The sequence below is a fragment of the Trichosurus vulpecula genome, chromosome 6 (assembly GCF_011100635.1).
Source record: "Trichosurus vulpecula isolate mTriVul1 chromosome 6, mTriVul1.pri, whole genome shotgun sequence".
Classification (NCBI taxonomy): Eukaryota; Metazoa; Chordata; class Mammalia; order Diprotodontia; family Phalangeridae; genus Trichosurus; species Trichosurus vulpecula.
Genome location: NC_050578.1, coordinates 37,460,048 through 37,476,803, shown reverse-complemented (window position 1 = coordinate 37,476,803; position 16,756 = coordinate 37,460,048).

The window sequence follows — 16,756 nt, the reverse complement described above, 5'->3', positions numbered from 1 at the left end:
TATATATATATATATATATATATATATATATATATATATATATATATATATATATGTAAAAGAGAGAGAGAACAGACACAGTGTGAGTTGAAGATGAAGGGAAGATATGTAAAAGAAGTAAAATGAAATAAAGGGATGAGAGAGCCACATACTGAGAGAGGGAGATAGGGAGAGATAGAATGGGGTGGATTATCTCCCATAAAGGTGGCAAGAGGAAGCAGTTCTGTGGGAGGAGGGGAGAGGGCAAGTGAGGGGGGAATGAGTGAACCTTGCTCTCATCAGATTCGGCCTGAGGAGGGAATACCATACATACTCAGTGGGGTATCTTACCCCACAGGAAAGAAGAGGGAGGAAGATAAAAAAAAATAAAAGGGGGGGGATGATGGTGGGGAGGGCAGATGGGGGTGGAGGTAATCAAAACAAACACTTTGGAAAGGGGACAGGGTCAAGGGAGAAAATTCAATAAAGCGCTATGGGTTGGGAAGGAGCAAAATGTAGTTAGCCTTTCACAACATGATTATTGTGGAAGGGTTATACGTAATGATACATGCGTGGCCTAGGTTGAAGTGCTCGACTTCTTAGAGAGGGTGGGTGGGAAGGGAAGAGGGGAGAGAATTTGGAACTCAAAGTTTTAAAATCAGATGTTCAAAAACAAAAAAAGTTTTTGCATGCAACTAAAAAATAAGATACACAGGCAATGGGGCATAGAAATTTATCTTGCCCTACAAGAAAGGAAGGGAAAAGGGGATGGGAGGGGAGGGGGGTGATAGAGGGGAGGGCTGACTGGGGAACAGGGCAACCAGAATATAAGCCATCTTGGAGTGGGGGGGAGGGTAGAAATGGGGAGAAAATTTGTAATTCAAACTGTTGTGAAAATCAATGCTGAAAACCAAATATGTTAAATAAATAAATTAAAAAAAAAAGAGATCTAAGGGCTTGGAATGCGATATTCTGGAGGTCAGTGGAGTTAGGATTAAAACCTAGAATCACCTACCCAGCAAAACTGAGTATCATGTTCCAAGGCAAAATATGGATTTTCAATAAAATAGAGGACTTTCAAGCTTTCTCAGTGAAAAGACCAGAACTGAATAGAAAATTTGACTTTCAAACACAAGAATCAAGAGAAGCATGAAAAGGTAATCAAGAAACGGAAATTGCAAGGGACTTACTAAAGTTGAACTGTTTTGTTGACATTCCTACATGGAAAGATGATGTGTATGATTCATGAGACCTCAGTATTAGGGTAGTTGAAGGGAATATGCATATATGTATATATATGTTTATGTATATATATAAGTGAATGTGTATGTATGTATATATCTATGTGTATATGTATGTATGTGTATGTATGTGTATATGTATGTATATGTATATGTGTTTTTATATGTATATATGTGTGTGTTTTATATATATGTATATATATATATGTGAAAGAGAGATAGCAGACACAGGGTGAGTTAAAGATGAAGGGAAGATATCTAAAAGAAATAAAATGAAATTAAGGGATGAGAGAGCCACATACTGAGAGAGGGAGATAGGGAGAGATAGAATGGGGTGGATTATCTCCCATAAAGGTGGCAAGAGGAAGCAGTTCTGTGGGAGGAGGGGAGAGGGCAGGTGAGGAGGGAATGAGTGAACCTTGCTCTCATCAGATTCGGCCTGAGGAGGGAATACCATACATACTCAGTTGGGTATCTTACCCCACAGGAAAGAACTGGGAGGAAGATAAAAAAAAATAAAAGGGGGGGATGATGGCGGGGAGGGCAGATGGGGGTGGAGGTAATCAAAACAAACACTTTGGAAAGGGGACAGGGTCAAGGGAGAAAATTCAATAAAGTGCTATGGGTTGGGAAGGAGCAAAATGTAGTTAGCCTTTCACAACATGATTATTGTGGAAGGATTATACATGATGATACACGTGTGGCCTAGGTTGAATTGCTCAACTTCTTAGGGAGGGTGGGTGGGAAGGGAAGAGGGGAGAGAATTTGGAACTCAAAGTTTTAAAATCAGATGTTCAAAAACAAAAAAAGTTTTTGCATGCAACTAAAAAATAAGATACACAGGCAATGGGGCGTAGAAATTTATCTTGCCCTACAAGAAAGGAAGGGAAAAGGGGATGAGAGGGGAGGGGGGTGATAGAGGGAAGGGCTGACTAGGGAACAGGGCAACCAGAATATAAGCCATCTTGGAGTGGGGGGGGAGGGTAGAAATGGGGAGAAAATTTATAATTCAAACTGTTGTGAAAATCAATGCTGAAAACCAAATATGTTAAATAAATTTAAATTAAATTAAAAAAAAACCCTACAAATGAGAGTAAGGTTCACTCATAGCCTTTTACCTCCCCCATCTTCCCATCCATTATAACAGTTTTCTCTTGCCTCTTTCATGTGAGATAATTTACCCCATTGTATCGCTCCCTTTCTCCTTCTCCCAATATATTCCTCTGTCACTCCTAAATTTTATTTTTTTAGATAACATCCTTTCATATACATTTCACTCTGTTCCTTCTCCCTATATGTATGTATATGTATATTCCCTTCAACTAGCCTAATACTGAGAAATGTCTCATGAGTTACAAATACCATCTTTCCATATAGGAATCTAAACAGTTCAACTTTAGTAAGTCCCTTATGATTTCTATTTCCAGTATACCTTTTCATGCTTCTCTTTATTCCTGTATTTGAAAGTCAAATTTTCTATCCAGCTCTGGTCTTTTCATCAAGAATCCTTGAAATTCCTCTATTTCATTTAAAATCCATTTTCCCCGTGAAGTATTATATTCCATTTTACTGGATAGATTCTTGGTTTTAGCTAGTTCCTTTGACCTTCAGAATATTGTATACCAACCCTTCAGTCCTTTAATATAGAAGCTACTAGACCTTGTGTTATCCTGATTGTATTTCCATGATACTGGAATTCTTTCTTTCTAGCTGCTTGAAATATTTTCTCCTTGACCTGGGAACTCTGGAATTTGGATACAATATCTCTAAGAGTTTTCCTTTTGGAATATTTTTCAAGAGGTGATCAGTGGATTCTTTCCATTCCTATTTTATCCTCTGATTCTAGAATATCAGGGCAGTTTTCCTTGATAATTTCTTGAAAGATGATGTCTAGGCTCTTTTCTTGATTGTGGTTTTCAAATAGTCCAATAAGTTTTAAATTCTCTCTCCTGGATCTATTTTCCAGGTCAGTGTTTTCTTTTCCAGTAAGATATTTCACATTGTCTTCTATTTTTTCATTCTATTGGTTCTATGTTATAATTTCTTGATTTTTCATAAAGTAATTAGCAGTGAGCTTTTGGACCTCCTTTTCCATTTGGCCAATTGTGTTTTTAAAGCATTCTTCTCCTAACTGGCTGTTCAGACCTCTTTTGTATTTGGATAAGTCTGTTTTTAAAGGTGTTATTTTCTTCAGTATTTTGGGGGTCCCCTTTAGAAAGCTGTTGACTTGTTTTTTCCTGATTTTCTTCCATCCCTCTCATTTCTTTACCCAATTTTTCCTCTATTTTTCTTACTGGATTTTCCAAATCCCTTTTGAGCTCTTCCATTGCTCCTGACCAATTCATATTTTTCTTGGAGGCTTTTGATGTAAGATCTTTGACTTTGTTGACTTCTTCTGGCTGTATGTTTTGAAGCTTTTTGTCCCCAAAGTAAGATTCCACAATCTAAGTTGTTTTTTAATGCTGTCTGCTCATTCCCAGCCAATTATTTGACTTCTGTGTTCTTTTTCAAGGTATGATTCTGCTTCCAGAGTGGAGCATGATCTGTCCCAAGCTATTTCCTGAGCTGCTTGTAGGCGCCTGTAAATTTTTAGTTCTTCAGAGATGGTATGATCCAAGGAGAGGTGTTCACTCCTCTACTGACCTGTGCTGTGGTCTATGAGTAACCTCAAGCACTCTTTTCTGCATTGGAACTGCTAGGATGACTCCCTCTCCACAGCCATCACAAGCTCTGCCACACCAGCTTTCCTTCTCACCCCAGAATGGCTAACCAGTACTTCAACCCAGATCCCAGCAAGGCAAAGCAAAAAAAATCCTGCCTCAGCACCAAAAAGAGATCCCTGCACTTCTGCTCTGAGCAGTGGCTTGATTTTCCCCCCATCTGTGGGCTTGGAGCTCCAGAAGCAGCCACTGCTTCTGCCACTGTTGCAGCCACTTCCTGTGCCTCGGAGTTGGGGCCAGACTGCACCCGTCTCTCAACCAAGTCCAACAGAGTTTTCTCATTTACCTGCTAAGTTGACTTTGGTGTTTTGGGGTTGAGAAGTCTGGAAATGGGCACAGCTCAGTGATTCAGTGCCCTTTGGGCTGCTCCACCTGGTTTGCTTTGGCCTGATCTATGCTAGCAGGGTCCAAGCTGGGCTGTGCTCTGCTCCCAGCACAGTTTGATAGACCCTTTCCAGCCACCATCCAGGCCTTCTTGGGCTGGAGACTTATTTCACTCTGTCATTTTGTGGGTTCTATAATTCTAGAATTTGTTTAGAGCCATTTTTACAGGTGTTTGGAGGAATTTGGGGGAAAGCTCAAGCAAATCCCTGCTTTTACTCTGCCATCTTCATTCTGCCCCACCAATAAATTTTATAACATCTCAATCTTTGCTCCACTAAAATATATTTTGTTAACCATTTGAAAGATAGCAAAACTAAAACCCAGAAATATCTTTAATGTTAATTAAATTCTTAAAGTAACATTGCCATTGAATGAGAAAATTATAAATCTTTATTCTTCAAAATATCAACCTTGGGATGGGTGCAACTCAGCCATGGTTTGATTCAAAGATAAGAAAAATTAGCCAATGAAATAGTGGAAAGATGGGTCAAATATACCATCTTCCCAAGCTTGCTTCTAACACAATATCCCTGTGACTAGCCTTCTTGGCTGTTAGATAGGGGCTGTTAGTGTAGTACCTAACAGGAGCCAGCCACCTGAAGCAACTGCACAGACAAATGTCCATGTCCCCCACTACCAATGTACTCAAATACTTTGTCTCCACATAATCAGACCTATAGGCTCTGATATGTGGGTGTTGCCTCTTTAGCCTTCCTCAACTGTCTCCCCAAACTGACACCTACACATTATTTACATTTTTTTCTAGGAGAGAGGGTAAATAGCACTGGATGATCAAATTACTCCTGAAACCTCCTCCCTATGTAGAGGTATAGAGGAGATTGCCTTGAAAGGTATGACGTATTCTATTAATGAAGTCCTCAAGCTAAACCCAGGATGAACCTTAGTGTATAATACTTTAGGTTAGCAATTCTCATTTTTTGTCCCTAAGTCCCTTTACACTCTTGGGAAATAACTGGAACTGTACCTGAAACCAGGAAGACCTGAGTTCTAATTTGGCCGATAGCTTTTACAATCTCTAGGGAAGTTACTTAACCTCCACTTGTCCTAGGTTCCTCACTCGTAAAATGGAGGTAATGATAGCACCTACCTTACAGGATAAGTTGTGAAGATGAAACGTGAAAATATTTGTAAAAAGCACTGAGCATGGTACTTGACCCAGAGTAAACACTATATAAATGCTTACTCCCTCTCCTTCCCCCTCTTAACAATTATTGAGAATCACCCCCTACCTCAAAAGTATTTACCTTGGTTATACTTATCATTATTTACCATATAAGAAACTAAAACATCTTATCATTATTATAAAAATCATTTAGACCTCAGTGACCCTCTGACAGGGTTGTGGTGATCTCTGAGGGTCCCCTGATGATACTTTGAAAACAGCTAATCTAATGGAGATTCATGTTCAGACAAATATTGGACAAGAGCAGGTCTAAAATATCTTCCAGTGCTGAGAAGCTATTGATTCTTTGATTGAAATACTTTTATTAGAGATTTCTTTATTTACATCAGAAACAGAATATTAACTTAACTTCTCATTCTCTCACACTATTGTTTGTCTCAACTGCATTATTCCATTATTTTGCCTACTATCTTTACTCTGGAGTTTCAAAATGTTCTGTGTTTATATGTATATAGATTATGGTGTTTTAGAACATAGTGTGTCTTGAGAATACAGTAACATAAATGTCATATTTAAAAGAGACAGAATGGAATTTAGAATCATGTGTTGATTATTGAATCCCCATGTGATTCACTTCCATGTGCTACTTTGATAGCAATTTTTTTTTGGCTTGAATGGCATTACTGACACTGTAAACTCATGGTTATTATTAATATTTTAGTAAATATTAATATAGTAAAATAATAATATAACTGAAGCAAAATTAAACTCTCCCGTAAAAATATGAGACTAGATACGCTGTCTGCAATTAGGGTGAATCTTCACTAATTTGCACTAATTATAAAGTATCCTGAGTTTTTGGACACTTCTTAACCATCTGCAACTCTGTTGCTCTCAGATACCTGTTGATGAAATATTTAAAAAACTTCCATGAGCCTCTTTTAATAAATGTACATTCTTAATTTGCAGGATTTTTTTTTGTATTTCAAAAAGATTCTAAAGTCCTTCAATCAGGTTATGGTTTTAAGTACTTTGTACTTTTGTAATCTTGTTTAAAACTATTCACTGAAATTGAAAAGGCATTATTAAGCAAGAGTTACAGGCACAAGGCACAGCGATGGACCCAAAAGAAGAGAGGTAAAAAAAATCCTTTGTTAGGGAGCTTGCATTCTACTTAGAGCACATAACATGGAACCAGATAGATAGACGTATGACAGAGAACAGGAAGTGAAAAGGGCAAAAGAAGACTAAGGATATTTAAGAAAAAGAAATTTTTTTGGCCTAAAAGGGGAAGAAAATATTTAATGGAGTGTGTAGTATCTCTTCCATGATATCCATGCACACTCCATCTGATCCATATAGAAATTACCAAGTCATAGTTGTTGTTGTTGTTTGTCCTTCTTTCTCAAAGAGGACCATGGTATTAGGAAAGTGATGCCATGACTTACAAAGTAATTTGGTTTTAATTAAGGGAGGGCTATGCAAAGTCACCAGCCTCACTTTCTCCTCAGAGCAATTTGATTCCAGTGGAAAGATAGAGATCAGGAAAACTGGAGACAGCCCTGGATGCAATGGGATACTTTGACCTTTTTAAGCTAGTGTCTTTGGTAGGTAAGAAATGAGACAAAGAATGACCTCTTTTTACCTAGTTAAAAAAAATAATTTGGGAGGGGATGACTTTCAGGGGTTCTGTTCAAAACAGAAACAATTGCTATTTACATTCCCTCTGAGCCATCAGGGCCCAAATAATGACCAGGTGGGGCTTGGGCTGGGACCTACTATTGGCCAGTCAATGAGAGTCAAAGTGATTTGGGTTTAAGGTACGATCCTTAAAGAAATAAATCCCATGATATCTTGTGAGGTTTCAGTGATCAAAATTTAAATTCCTTTGGGCAGAGCACCTACAGGTAAGATTATAATACCTTATGTAGACAGAGGCAGAGGAAGGAGGGTATGTATGCTGAAGTATCAAAACTCTTAATTAAGTGAGGTTTAATTAATTATGCATTCTATGCTTAGTAAACCATATTAAAACTATAATGGTAGGAGTGCGAAACTAAATTGTTATACAAAATAATTTTCCCTGTAAAATATTGTTTTAGAGAAATTAGAAAAATGAAAATTAAAACAACCTTAAGCTATCATTTTGCACCTATCACATTTGCTAAATTGTTTGAAAGGGAAAATGACAAGTGTTGGAGGTGAAGTGGAAAAATTAGGATACTTATTCACTATTGGTGGAATTTTGAACTGATCCAATCATTTTGGAGAGAAATCTGGAATTATTCCCAAAGAATTATTAAACTTCCTATACCCTTAGACCCAATAGTACCACTACTGGGTCTATTTCCAAAGATTGTTAGGGAAAAAGGAAAGTAACCTATATGTTCTGAAATATTTATGGCAGTTCTCTATGTGGCGTCAAAGAATTGGAAATTGTGGGGATGTTCAGCATCTGAGGAATGGCAGAACTAGTAGTGATATATGATTGTGCTGGAATATTACTATGCTATAAGAAATGATGAGCTCGATAATCTTAGAAAAAAATATAGATAGAATTGCATGAGATAATGAGGAGCAAAATGAGTAGGTGATCATTGCATGCAGTAATACCAATATTTTTGTAAGAAAAACTTTGAGTGAATAAAGTCCGTTTGACTATTATAAATACCCAAAATAACTACAAAGAACATATGAAGGAAGATGCTATATGCATCCAGAGAAAGAATTGATAAATAGAAGTATGTATAACATGATTTTACACACACACACACACACACACACACACACACACACACTTGCATCTAAGGTAGTCATCTTTAGGGCAGAAGGAGGGGAGGGAAGAAAAAAGAAAAAAAAGAAATTTACATGATAACTTTATTATATATTTAAAAGGAACAGCAGTACAAAATTGATTGGCAGTTTCATGTGCAATCATCTATTTCTTAAAAAAAACACACTACATTATAGAAATGCTTGTTTGGTTCCATAAATTAAAAATAAAATAAACTTTAAAAAATTTAAAAAGATTGATTTAGACACAGGAATTTTGAAATAAGCTATATTTTAACTAGATTTCTTTAATATAGATTCCTTGAAGGAAATAGTTAAATTTTGAGAATGTTATGCAGCCTTAAGAGTATTATGTAAGTTAGCCAAATGTAAAGCAGTATGTGAGGACACTGCATTGGAGGAAAAATGGTAGCAGCTGAAACTATTCAGTTTGGAAGTTAATGTACAGAATTTACCCAGCTTATCCAATTATAAAAGTATAACAGTGATATTTATAAATTTCTTGTCGTACAGCACACACAACAACAGGACTCCAGAGGAAAAGTTTTACAGCCATAATAGAACCTTGTTATTTCCCACATTGATCTCCAATTGCTGCCTGTCTGGAAGTACACATTACAAGATGAGAGGATCAGAGGATTTAGAGATGGAAAGGACTGAAGACACCATCTAATCCAGAGGGCTGATGAAATTGTCTAAAAGCTAGGGAATTAAGGTAGGCTGCTCTTCCAAAGCCATAATGAAGACAGATGCAACTGCACCTGAATTAAGGTGTACCTGGAAAAACAGTCAATTAAAGAAGAAAAATGTCTCCCCTCATCTCTAAAATGTGAAGTCACATGGCACCTCACAACTAATTTGTAAGGTTATAATGGGCAAAGGAAGCTTAACATTTTGGTACTTCTTGTATCGCTTATTTGGGTGAAATTAAACACATACATCATTCTAACAAATCTCTCCCAGCAGATTGTGAACTTTGGAAATGGGAGAAGGGAATTAATGACAATGTATTTCATATTTGTGTTCCTCAGTCTAATGGTTCAATTATTTTCCCACAGAGAATTTATAGTTGTTATCCACCAGATGTTGGTCAGCCTTTGAACAGACATTACTGGAAGGAGTGGAAAAAAATGACCTTCACATACAATAAACTCAACTGCTATTATTTATCCCATTGTCTAAGTGACAGACCTAATAACCCATTTCAAAAATAGGAGGAAGGGAAGGAGAGGCAGAGCATAGTTCTACTGCAGACACAATTCTATTGTCAACAAACAGTTCCAAATAAAAGTGGGAAGTAAGTCCAGAACAAATTTGACTTCTGATAAACCGGAATAGGTTCATTAAAGATATGGAAAATGTTTTGTCATAAAGGAGACATATAACTAATAAGAACTGCATTATACATACATATATATATATATACATATATATATATATATGAAGAGAGAGAGAGAGAGAGAGAGAGAGAGAGAGAGAGAGAGAGAGAGAGAGAGAGAGAGAGAGAGAGAGAATATATGTAGGCTAGTAGGCCAGTTGGTTTTACTTGATTGTCTAATTAAACTCTAGAATGGGTAATTGAAAAAATGGCTTATGAATATTTAAAAGTGGAAGAAATATTATCAAATGGCTTCATTGAGAAGAGGACAATGAAATAAGGTTAGTCATTTTTATGTCCTCTCCTCCTCATCATCATGATATTACAGGATTTCAAACTGGCACATCAGGGAAAAACCATGGATATATTTTCCTAAATTTTAGAAAAAAAATACATGCACATCTATCTACATCTGTATCTATCCATTAATATATACACACACATACATACATCTTATGCTATCCTTCATGAGGAGAATCTGAGCTAGATGAAAATCAAATTGGATACATTCAGAACTGTTTGAATGGCAAGAATCTAAGCTAAGTCTTTAAGGGTTTAATGTCCCCAAGACAATTATCATCTGTAGTATCTGAGGTGTCTGTGCTTGGCCTAGGGTTGTTTGATATTTTTATCAAAGGCTGGGATGAAGACATATACATTATTCAAATCAGATTTACTGATTATAGAAACAGGAAGAGGTAGCTAAAATACCACATAACAGAATCAGGATACAAAAAACTTGTCAGGTAAAACACTGGCCTGAATTGAGTAAAGTTATATTTTTGTAGGAAAAAACAATAAAGTTCACAATTCAGAAAGGACACAAACATCTAAAGATTATTTATAAATATAAAGGGTGATGTAATTATAGCACACTCCTTTTATAAATTAAATGTGACAATTGTGTTATCTTCCAACTGGATAAAGTAAATAAGGCAATTGTATTAACTTTAAAGCAGATAAAGATAAATACCAAAAATTTTAAATCAACTGAATCAAAAGAGATCCAAAAACACTAAACAAAACTGTACACTGCTTATTAATAGGCAACTAGGTGGAACTGTGGAGAGTATTAGACTTGGACTCCAGAAGACTGATCTCAAATCTTTCCTCAAGCACTTTTCATAACTGTGTGACCAGAGCCATTCAATCAGCCTTTCTCAATCACTGTTTCTTTGTCTTTGTATTGGGAATAAAAACAGAATATAAGTCACAGGCTCATTATAAGGATTAAAGAAGATAATATATAAGGCTATTTAAATTTTAAAGGGCTATATAAATTCTACCTATTTTTTTTTATAAATAGCATACAATAGAATACAATAGAATTGACCATAAAACCATTTCGAAAAATCTCAGTATCACTAAGCATAGTTTAATCCAGACATATGATGACTAATTATCAGCATCAAGTGAGGAATAAAACAGGGAGATCTGTGCTTACCTAATGCATTCACTAATATCAGAGAGGATGTCTTATATAGACTTCATAGGATGAAAATAACCCATCAATGGTAAAGTTCTTTAGATATTCATGCTTACACATTAAATCAGGTCCAATATATCAAGAGCCACAAGACACTTACTAGCTCTGTGATCCAAGGCAAGACACTTAAACTCTTTCTGCCTCAGTTTCCTTAACTGTAAAATTAGGATAATAATAGCATCTACCTATCATGGTTTTTGTGAGGATTAAATGAGATGAATTTGTAAAGTACTTAGAATAGTTCCTGTCACACAGTAGGCACTTAATAATTTCTTGTTTCCTTTCTTCTAATTCCTCAGTGGGGTCCAGTTATTCACACTTGAATGACATGTGGGTGAAAGCCATATTACCCAGATCATGACATCTAGTTGGCCAGCAGATGTTTGAATTGATCTGTGCATGTTACATACACTTACGTGCATAATACTCAAAGACATAGATAGATAGATAGATATGTGTGTATTTTATGTACATTATATATATATATATATATATATATATATATATATATATACACACACACATAAATATATGTGTACATACATACATACTTATACTATCATCTAGTCCAAATCTCTGCATCTGTTCTTTTATGTATATAGCTCATGTGTATGTATGTGTGTACTGGCTATACATATATACATATGTACATTTGTATGTTTATATGTTTTAAGCACAAAATATTCAGAAGTTCTCATAATCATTAGAAAATATTTATTGCATAAAACTATTAACCAGAATACCTTTATACATTCCCAAAAGTTAAAGGCACTGATAATCTCCCATAAGTGGTTTAGTTGCAGGATTCTGTACCCACTGCATGGTCAGTACTAACTCATCAAAATTGGGGATATATGCAAGGAACACTGCTCTCTGGTTGTAGAACTATTTTTTAGGGAAGAAACACAAATATAGAAGAAGACATCTAAGAAAAGAAGGCAGAATGGTATATTGGAAAGAGTACTGAATTGATATCAGGTGACTTGACTCTGACCTGCATTCTGGTTCTGGTTCTACCCTCTATAACCTATAGAATCTTAGGCAAGTCACTTACCATCACTATTCTTCAGTTCTTCATCTATACAGTATGAGGGAGATGAAGTAGATATCTTTAAGGTCCCTTTAAGTTCCACATCTATGATCTTATATTTCAAGATTACCAGGACAAGTTCTTGTATTCATTTTCCATGTGCTTCAGCTGTGAGTTGCAGTTGTTCCTGCTCCTGGTGAGGAGCAGAAAAAATGGAGACAAATTCAACTCCATTTGGATTAAAGTCTAAGGGAGAGCCAGAAGAATCCAAAAATAGCACAGAAAAAAGAGAAGTATTAAAGTCATTCTATATGTTTTCTACACTATTGAGAGGGGAGTTTACACCATAAGAATCTGCATTCCTGAGTAATAGTCCTCTCAAATCTGATCATGGGGACCAATAAGAAGTTGTTGCATCATCTCCAGGTGCAACTTGTGTCCTTTAGCAAAGTAACAGAGCACATATTCCACTGAAAGTGTCCAGAGGGCTCATCCACTCCCATATATCCACAATGTAAGCCCAACTCCATGTGACGACGACTATTTCAAAAATATCAATCCTCAAATAGATTAGTAAAAGTAAGAAGCAATAGCTACCAACAAAAATAAACCAAACAAAGAAACAAGAAGAGTTCCAGAAAATTACTTTCCTGTTTCCAATCATATACAACAAATTTTTGGCATCGTAAATATTCAAGTAGAACAATACTTTTCTTAGCTTTGTTAATGGAATAAATTACCCCATAATAAGGTATACTATTGTGTTACTATTGTGATTACTACCCATTTGATTTCTCACTTGTAGGCAAAAACTTGTAGACTTAAAAGGAGGAGAGAAAATCCATATCCTTCTTCCACCATTCTGGACTAGAGAAAGGAGCAGTTTCTCCCTGCTATTTTAACATTTCAGTGCCACTTACCATAATGGAATGTGAAATTACATGGATAATCAGTTATACCTATTTAGTGCCTAAAAATCAATCTTCAAACATAAGTTGTCCCAGCTACATCATAGAAAATGTAAAAAAAGTAATGAAATTATGATTGAATTTTTAAAGTTAACATAAGCTTATTCAGAATGTCCTTGATGGTAAACCATCCCTAATTTTGATTCCATTATTCCTTTTGTGAAAGGGGAAATAAACAGTGTCTTTAGTTTGGCCACATATTCATTTTAATTGCCCATGTGCTAGAAAACTGCTATATTCATCTTGTCTCCTTTCATGCATAGAGTAAAACTAGGCTTTTTGTCTGATACTGCTTCCTGGAATCCTTTTAAGTGGAACTGGACCATTAAGACTTTCTCCAGTCATCCCTTAGATGGTTTGGTTGGAAGAAATTCTAGCTCAATATGTTTTAGTTCTTGAGAAACAAAGAGAAGAGTGGGGACAATCTCCTCCAAATACTTATATTTAAGTTTGGGCTGAAATTAATGCAGACAACTTTCAATTATCGTGTTATTGCAAAATAGGAGTGGCAGTAGGATTCAGTGCAAGTCAGAATAGAATCCAAAAATTCACTTAAAGATTTACCTTCCATATTGGTCTTGGACTCAACTAATAACAAAAAGTGCTCTTTTTTCCATATATATGTGTATATATATATACATATAAATATACATATATATATATATATGTGTATGTATGTGTGTGTGTATATATATATACATGCATACATATATATACATATATACATATATATACATACATATATATATATATATATATATATATATATATATATATATATTGGCTTGGTAGAAAGAGAAGCAATTATGGTTGGCAGGATACTAGACTGAAAAAGTAATCACAGCCAATTCATGACATCAACTCATTTTAAAAATAATCACTAGATGCCAACTGAGCACTTACACCTTAGTTTAATGTAGATACAATTTGAAGCAGATAGAAGGTCATATAGGGCACAAAGAATATACAAAAGGGATACAAAGACAAAGACTCCTTTCAAGGAGTTTATGAATGCGTGAGGGTGACAAAGCACGCACATACACAGTAATACACGTGCCTCTGTGTGTGTACGTGTTTGTGAGTGTGTGTGGTATCCCCTCTGAGGCTACTTTTCTCCTTCCTAGTCACTTCAGCAGACACATTTCTAGAGGGTTGCCAATTGTTTCTTCTCTATGGATTTTAGGCATAATCCTAGGCATAATAGGTTAGTGCAGTTTGCTAATAATGTCACCTATCAACCATCACTGTGCTCCCCCACTGATTACCCAGCTAAAATGAATTAGTTAGCTAGAGTTAATTAGCTTTCAATGAGGATCATTTAGTCTTGTAGTATATAAGAATGGTTGAAACAAAATGTTAATATTGTGGAAAATGTACCCTGTACCTGATAAAAAAATGTAAAAGTGATATCACACTGTCCCATCAAATACATAAAGCTTCCATAGGAAAGTGCACTTAAATTTAGAAAGCCCCTGTGGGAAAAGAGCTAACAAAAATAGCTGGTTTGGAAAGAAAACAAGGATTCCAAGAGGAAGGAGGGAATGAGAGGAATTTTCCTGTCGAGGGACAGAGCCAGTGTTAAGTCAGGGAGAGGGTTCCAGAGTAAATGGTCCCATGAGAATTGAAGAATGACCCACTTTTACCCCAGCAGAGATCTAAAATCAGCACCAGAAGGAAAAATAACAAAGAAAAATTTCAAGAAGAAAATTCATTATGCTCCTTTATGTAGCCCAGGACTAGAATAAACACATACACACACACACACACAAAACCAAAAAAACAAACAAATGATAACCTGAAGCTGTGGACCCTGAAAGACATTTCACCAAAGAAATTAGAAAAAATACAGGTAAATACAGGTAAAAAATACAAGTAAATAGTCCAGAAGCTACCAGCACTGGTAGGGAAAACCCCAGAGGAGACAGCAGGTTCTGGCATCACTATAACTGAAGGGTAGAACAGCCAACAAATCGGTGATGTCCTAAACAAAAATAATAATTCCAAGAAAGGCAGTAGAAGCCGGAAGTGCATGATTGGGGAGAGTATAGAGGATATAGAGTAGATAGCATCTGCCCAGGAAAAACCCAGGAGGGAGGGGCAGTAGAACTTTACATCACCCTAGTGGGGAAGGTAAGGAGGAATGGGACACCTAAGTTGCAGCATTCTGATAAGGAAATTCTGAAGTGCAGAGTGAGTAGAGAAGAATACCACTGGCTCTGCTGGGAGTTCAGTAACCACAAAACTCTGTCCAGATACCTGGAAGCCTGCTGGCACTCTGGGGGCAGGCTTACAAACTGAAGTGTAAACAAGTAATAGAAACCAGGGTTACAAGAGGATGAAACAGGGTATGATGACCCTGTCCAAGTATGGGAGTGGACAGGACCGGCTGCTCCATTCTAGGGAACTGAACCCCATTACAGGTTAAACCCTTCATTCAAGGAGATGGATTGTGGACAACAGGGATCTTTGCTGGGATTTATTTGCAAAAACATAAGTTGAACAAAAGATATTAACTTCACATATATAGTGACATCCTCCTCAAGATAAATATGGATAGTGGCTTATTTGCCCTTATGTATTGTATAACACAGGGTAGCTAGGTGGCACAGTGGATAGCATGTCAGATCTAGAGTCAGGAAGAGCTGAGTTCAAATCTGGTTTCAGAAATGTACTAGCTGTGAGACCCTGGACAAATCACTTAATCCTCTTTGCCTCAGTTTCCTCATCTGTAAAATAAGCTGGAGAAGGAAATAGTGAGCCATTTCAATATCTTAGCCAATAAATCTTAGCCCAAATGAAATCATGAAGACTCAGACATGATGGAAACAACTAAACAAACAACATTGTATAATATACAAGTGATGAATGATTGAGTGACATCTGTTGTGCAAGATCCAATTGATGAGCTGATTCATAGGCAAAGAACTTTTTTTCTCAATTTCTTTTAAAAGTACTGCTCTGACCTAGTTCAATATGAGACCCATGATAGGAGTTCCCAGCATCCTAGACAACATCTTCCACAAAAAAAATATCATCAGCACCTCCCCCTTCGGTTAGAAACATAAGACCTCCTTTCCTTCCCCCAGCAACACAGAAACTTATATTTCCTAATACGTTAACAAATTATTGTTTTCTGCCATATTGTGGCCCTTATTGGTATTGTGTTCCCCTCAATCCCTCTCTGCTTTCAAGAGTTACAGAGCAAGACAATGACCTAGCTTTATAGGCTTAGACTGACTGTCTTCTCTCATATATTCAAAGAACAACGGAACAGATTGAGGGATTAAAAATTAGGGAACCCTGAAACCCAGAATGCTTTGGTAGTTAGGGACCTAGATTTCAGAGACTGAAAATTGAAAATTATATGGAACGTTCACTCTAAGAAGGAACTTAACCCTCTACTCAGTAAGAGGAGTTGAAAGACTAAGCCCGAATTTATTATCTACCTGGGAGAACCCTGCTCTTTAGTCTAAAAAGCTTGGCACCTGGACTGAGAATGTCATGCTAAAAGGGTTCAATAAATCCAAATTGAAGCACCAAGACAAGGAAAGCTTTTTCTGTCAATTATTAGGCAATAGTTCTTTTTTTTTTCCTAAAAACAAACAAAAATAAAATTAAGGAAGTATAGTAGAA